The sequence below is a fragment of the Pongo pygmaeus genome, chromosome 18 (genome assembly GCF_028885625.2).
Source record: "Pongo pygmaeus isolate AG05252 chromosome 18, NHGRI_mPonPyg2-v2.0_pri, whole genome shotgun sequence".
NCBI classification, from domain to species: Eukaryota; Metazoa; Chordata; class Mammalia; order Primates; family Hominidae; genus Pongo; species Pongo pygmaeus.
In genome coordinates, this window is record NC_072391.2 from 35,201,136 (window position 1) to 35,207,619 (window position 6,484).

General features: G+C 37.2%; 1 pseudogene; it reads left to right on the plus strand.

The window, feature by feature from the left end:
• The first annotated feature begins 1,324 nt into the window (after positions 1–1,324).
• Positions 1,325–5,730, plus strand: LOC129015133 (mitochondrial protein C2orf69-like; annotated as a pseudogene).
• Positions 5,731–6,484: the final 754 nt, after the last annotated feature.

Genomic DNA, 6,484 nt, shown 5'->3' on the forward strand with positions numbered 1-6,484 from the left:
CAATGTGGAAAAAAAAAAAAACTCATAGCAGAACAAAACAAAAACCAATTTCCTGATAAACTGGGCAAAATATCTGAATCGACATTTTCCCAAAGACGTACAAGTGGCCAGCAGGTATGTAAAAAGATTCTCAACATTGCTAATTATCAGAGTAATGAAAATCAAAATCGCAATGAGATATCACCTCATCGTGGTGTTAGCACAGCTATTATAAAAAATTAAAAATACAAAAAGTGTTAGGGTGCAGAGAAAGGAGAATATTTGTCCACCATTGCTGAACATGCTCACTGGTGCAGCCATTATAAACAAAGAAACAAAACAAAAAAACAAACAAGAAAACCAGTAGGGAGTTTCCTTAAAATTTTTAAACTGGAAGTATCTTTAATCCCAATTTGGAGTATACAGCCAATGGACATAAAATCAGTATCACCAAGCGTACCTGCACTCCTCTGATACAAATAAATAGGTAAACTGTGAGAAAGAGATAATTTCAGCTTTAATAAAGAATGAAATTGTTTCATTTACAACAATGTTGATGAACCTTGAAGACATTATGCTAAGTGAAATAAGCAAAATACAGAAAGACAAATACTGCTTGATCTCATTTTAATGTGAAATCTTAAAGAAAGAAAGAAAGAAAAAATGAAACAGAGACTAGAATGGTAGTTACCATGGGCTAAGAAGTGGGGAAAAGTGGGGAGATACCCACCGAAGGGTGCATAACTTCAGTTACATAATAAAAAACTTCTGGGGACCTTATGTGCAGAATGGTGACTATAGCCAATAATAACCTGTACTTGAAATTTGTTTACAAAAGTAGATCTCAGGTGCTCTCACCACATACACAGAAACGTATAAAGTAACTATGTGTGGGGATAGATATGTTAACCAGCTTGAGGTAATTTAAAGATACATACACATCTAAAAGCACTCTATTGTACACCCTAAACATACATACTTTTCAATATGTAAATCATAGCTCAATAAATGTGGCGAAAAAATTAAGAGTAATCAGTAGGTCTTATTTAGCCACAGGTACACTTTACTTAAAACTCTCTTGTGAACTGTTTCTGGCTCAACCTGGGAACGCCCCCAGTACTTCTGACCCCTTGACTTCTCCGACGCTACTTCTGCTCTTCCTGTAGCTGGGGAAGATGTAATAGTTCCCAAGAGTTTTCCTGTTTCCAGGCCGTGCAGATCTGGCACGGCCATCAGCTGTCCCCTTGCTCATTGTACACAGCTCCAGGCAACCCATGTCAGGGCATCCCGGCGAGGGCCATAGCAGATAGCAGGGGCGAGGTTGCTCTTGGCTGCCTGCACTCCAATGGCCTCTGGCTCCACAGGCGTCCTTCAGGGCCCTACCACAACCCCTCCTCTCATGACCAGTGAAGGCAATGTAACTGCAGAAGACACTGAGGAGGCAAGTAAGAAAAATCTTGGCCCCCGTGTATTAGAGTAATTATCATTAGATCACGGTTGTTGTATACAAGATCACTCTTTATCATTACTGCTGTAAAATCTGCTACAATTGGAAGAGAAAATGATTTTGAATCCCTGAAGTTGGTGTCAGTAAGTTTCATGCAAAAATTTATTCTGACCATGATTTACAAAGTTATGTGCTTGTATATCAAGGCAGTCAAAATGAAACAATTGTTAACGGAAAACGGATTGTTCGGCTGATAACTAAATGTGAGCCTTATGTACTCAAGCATAGACATGAAATGAAAATTGGAGAGACTAGGTTACCCTTTCACATTCACCCTGGCAGTGATACCTGTGATGGCTGTGAACCACGGCAGGTTGGAACTCACTTTCGCCTTGATAAGAAAGAGAATTGTTTATTGAATTAACTGTTTACAACTAAGTAGGTAAAAAAAGAGTTGAAAATAAGAAAATAATTTTAAAAATGCGAGTAAAGTATGTTTTACATTATACAGACTATGAAGACGAACAGACATTGAAGAACCTAAAACATAAAGATACAGCTGGAAAAAGTAGGGAGCCTATTGGAAGTGAAGAACCCTTCCAAAGAGTTGATGTGCCTGCATCTGTTCATTCTGAAATTACTGACAGCAACAAAAGTCCGAAGATGTTTGAGGAGGTGGGTTGGAAAAAAGAAGAGGGCCTGGGGAAGGATGGTGGAGGAATGAAAACTCCAATTCTGCTTTAGCTTTAGTGGACACACGTAGGCTTGAGGACAGGCAATTCCTCCTCAATTGAAGATGTTCGCCTTCTCCAAAACAAAAACAAACTGGGACAAAGCATGAGATAGGTTTGCTGAAAATTTCCCAGAAACTAAACCTTAAAAAGATGACCTAGGGACCAGGCCTTGGGTAAAAGGGGCTGTCGAGTGAGGGTTAAGCATGGAAGAAAACTCAAGTTTTTTTAAAAATAGAGTTTGGAAACCCTTTATTTTATTTTTTGCAGAACTTTTCTCCCGAAAAGAGTCTGTGGCACAGTTTACCCCTTCCTGATTCAGAAATGTGTAATAAAGTTTGGTTTGCAGCTTTTCAATGCCATTTTTTAAACTAATAAATAGTGATTGAATCAAGTTATGCAGTAAGTGGATTAAGTTTACAGGGCACAGATGAGTTTGTCAAACTTCATTATTTTATTGTGTCATTTATGACATCCATGTAAGCAAAAAGCCATATAAGAAAAACTCATATAATAACTAATGACTTAAATGTACATTTGTCTTTGTCTTCATATATTCACAGTAAGACACACAGCAAAAGAAACATCAAAAGTTTATAAAAATAAATCTGGCTATATGTCTTCTTGTTTATGCCCTTTAGAACCTAGATAAAAGGACCTTTATACTTGAAATAACCTAAATAATACTATTGAAGAACTAACGAACAGGTGACATACTATAGAAAAGTAGTCTTTTACTGTTTTCTTCTGTAAATAATCTGTTGCTTTGTGCTATGTATTCAGCATTTACATTTCATTTGTTTCATAGCTAATGAAATATTTAGATATGAACAACTGAGTACAGTATTGAAATAGTGCACTGGCATTTGTAATTTTTATAAATATTATTGTAGGCAGTGGAGTTGTGCCAGAGAAATCTGATTTCTAGTACAAAAGGAATACTTAGCCAGGGCCTGAAGTTTAAGATATTTATTGAACATGTCCTCAATTGCAATATAAACATTATAACATTTTTTAAAACCTCTTTTTAATACATTCTGAATTAAACAAAAATTTCAAATCATACCATTTATGAAGTTAGGGAAATGCTAATGAGGTAGAATGGCAGTTGAAGCCAAAACATCTGAATTTATGTAAATAATTTTACTCACATTAGTTTTTTGTTAAAGGAAACAATAATTCTCACCATATACTGTTTACTGCAGTGAAGTATTTCAGAAACGTGTGCACAATACATAATTAATTTTCTAATGGTAATACATTCTACAAATTATTACAATGTGGTTTCTTGAAGAGAGCAGTATTTCAAATGAAGAAACTTAGAATTTCTCGTGAGGGGATGATCTATGCCACAGAAAATCTAGGTAAAGTATTTTACTCATGTGTGCAACTGTTGATATTTCGGCTTTTCAGGAAAATAACATGCTTTAAAAATTTAATGCAGATAACGAAAATCATCAAGTTACAAGAATTCACAAAATGCCTAATATACTTGAAAGAAAATTATGGAAACTTCTCAGGACCAGAAATAAATAAAGGTAACGATCTAGAGAAGTATCAACCTAAGAGGCCAGTGCTCCATTTAGATGCATCTGATCCCAAGGATGTCAAATCCATGTGGGTTGTTCAGTTTCTAACAAGGCAAATGGAATAAACATAGATGAACTGATTGCAGGCATCCCCAGTGTGCTGTCTTCCATATGTGAGAACTAAATTATAAATTATGTTACACAAAAGGAGATAAGTTACTAGCGTGAAGCGTTAGATAAATTATATGGCACATAAAACTGAGATATGAGGTTTGTATTTACATGATTGCCAATATAATAAAAAAGAAAAATAATGTGGCAAAGAACTATGAGATTGTAAAATCATATTTGGAAAAGAGGCAAATGGAAAGTAAACTATTGAAAATGTGGTAAAACTAATGTACAGCATACAAATTACACATTAAAATAGGCTGAGCTGATGAGAGGACTAATAAACTGAAACGCTGAGCACAATTAATGTAGTCATATACTTGTTAGAAGGCAAATTAATACAAAATACAAATATATTTATTTATATATGAAGATTACCTGGGAAGAAATGTAAAATATTTTGTTTTACTAGACTATATAAACGGGAAGGTATTACTCAAAAAATCAGTGACTCATAAGTTTCAGAAATTGGAAACACATGAATCCTATCAAAGAAATAATGGTTTTGGTTATTGTGAATACTGCTTCAATAAACCTGGGAGTGCAATTATCTCTTTGACATACTGATTTTATTTCCTTTTGATATATACCCAGTGGTGAGATTGCTGGGTCATATATATGGTAGTTCTATTTATAATGTTTTGAAAAATTTCCATGCTGTTTTTCCGACCTGGCCGGGGCTCCGACAGCTGGGCATCCTGCCGCAGTCCCTCCCTCAGGATCCCCCCACCCTCCGCCTCCCAACAGCTCGGGCTTTTTGCGTTCGCTGTGGCTGCTGCTTCTGCTGCCGCAGCTTGGCATTGGAGACACCTCGTCCTCCTCTCAGGACAGATCCGTGAACCCATCCGCAGCGGCGGTGAGCGATGCCTTCCCTCTGCCGCAAGGCGCCGCCTGCAGAGCCTGACGCGTCCGCCACGCCCAGAGGGTACCTACAGCTCAGCGCCGAGTTAGTCCTGCTGGCGGTGGCCAGGGAGTGACTGGAGTAGCGGGACACCCCTGGGGAGCAGGCGAAGGAGGAGCCGCAGCCGCCACGTCCTCTCTTTCCCCAGGGATGTGCAGAATTACCATGAAATTATGACTCCTCATCCTAAGAATTACCAATGGGAAAATTGGAGTCTAGAAAATATTGCCATCATTTTAGCCCACCGGTTCCCCAATAGCTATATTTAGGTGATAAAGTGCTCCCGAATGCATTGCACAGACTCAGTTGCCATGACGATTTTGTGAAAAGTAACATGTTTGGTTCCCCAGAACACAATACTGACTCTGGAGCTTTTAAGCACCTTTATATTATTAGTTAATGCTTTTAAGTCAGAATAGTTTATCAAAGAAAAATTTGAATGGTTGGAATAAGGACTCCACGCATGTAATTGCAGTCCAGTTTCCTGATACTACAAATCATTTCCAGGGAGAAAAAGAGAGGACCTGTGAAAAACCTGATGAGTTGGCTATGAGTTTTTATCCACCATCACTAAATGATGCATCTTTTAATTTGACTAGATTCAATAAAGATTGTATTGTTTTGAATCAGTTTCTTTTTGAATTGAAAGAAGCCAAGAAACACAAAGATACAGATACTTTCATTAAAAGAATAAGAACAATATATTGGCTGGAGGGTGGTCATTCCGTGGGAAGTAATACCTGGGTTACTTATCCACAAGTCTTGAAAGAATTTGTACAGTGAGGGATTATTGTTCACACCCATGTAACACTTTACCAAGTACATGATCCAAAGAGATCTTGGATTGGAAAGGAGCAAAATAAATTTGTTTAGATGCTTGGGGATATTGGTATGCAGGTGACTAGCTGAATTCATTTCACAAAGGAAGCTCCCTACATAGAGAATCCCTTCAGAGTTCATGAAGTATTTTGAGGCTACAAGTATATTGATGTACTTGTTCAGTGGAAGAGCATAAGCACTTTGAGTGTTATAAATTCAGATAATGGAATGTAATTCATAGGTGCATTGTCAGTTTTGGGGAAACACACATTCCTGAAATATGAGTGAAACATGCAATAGTATTTCTTCCTTGGGAATGTGAGCAGTTTTTAATTTATGTTGAGTTAGAATTAGTTAATTTAAAATATAACAAGGTGGTTTGTGATAATACTGAGGAGATATAAGACCCTTAAAAGGAAAGTTACAACATAGTACTTCCAGAAGATAACTAAAATTGTTTCTGTTGGAAATAGTGATTCTCTGAGTAATGTTATTAATTGTGGTGATATTTTAACAGTAATTAGCTATTTTGGCACTTAAAACTTGAACAGAAACGGTTTATTTCTCTTCAAACAAAAGCAAAGGCACAATGTTGTTTCCTATCAGTTTGGAATAACTGTACCCTGCCTCTTGTGTTTTGTAAACTCATTCACTCATTCCTTAATGTGCCACCAAGTACTTTTTTCTTCAGAGTCAAAATATATTTGTTTCCCAATGTCCAAAAATGTGCAAGAGTGTAAAGCTGGTTTTTATAAACATAGCCATGTGATGGCATGTGCCGTTAGTCCCAGCTACTCAGGAGGCTAAGGCAGAAGGATCCCTTGAGTCCAGCCTGTAACGCACCATGATTGTGTTTGTGACTAGCTACTGCACTCCAGCCTAAGCAACATAGTGAGACCTCATCTCA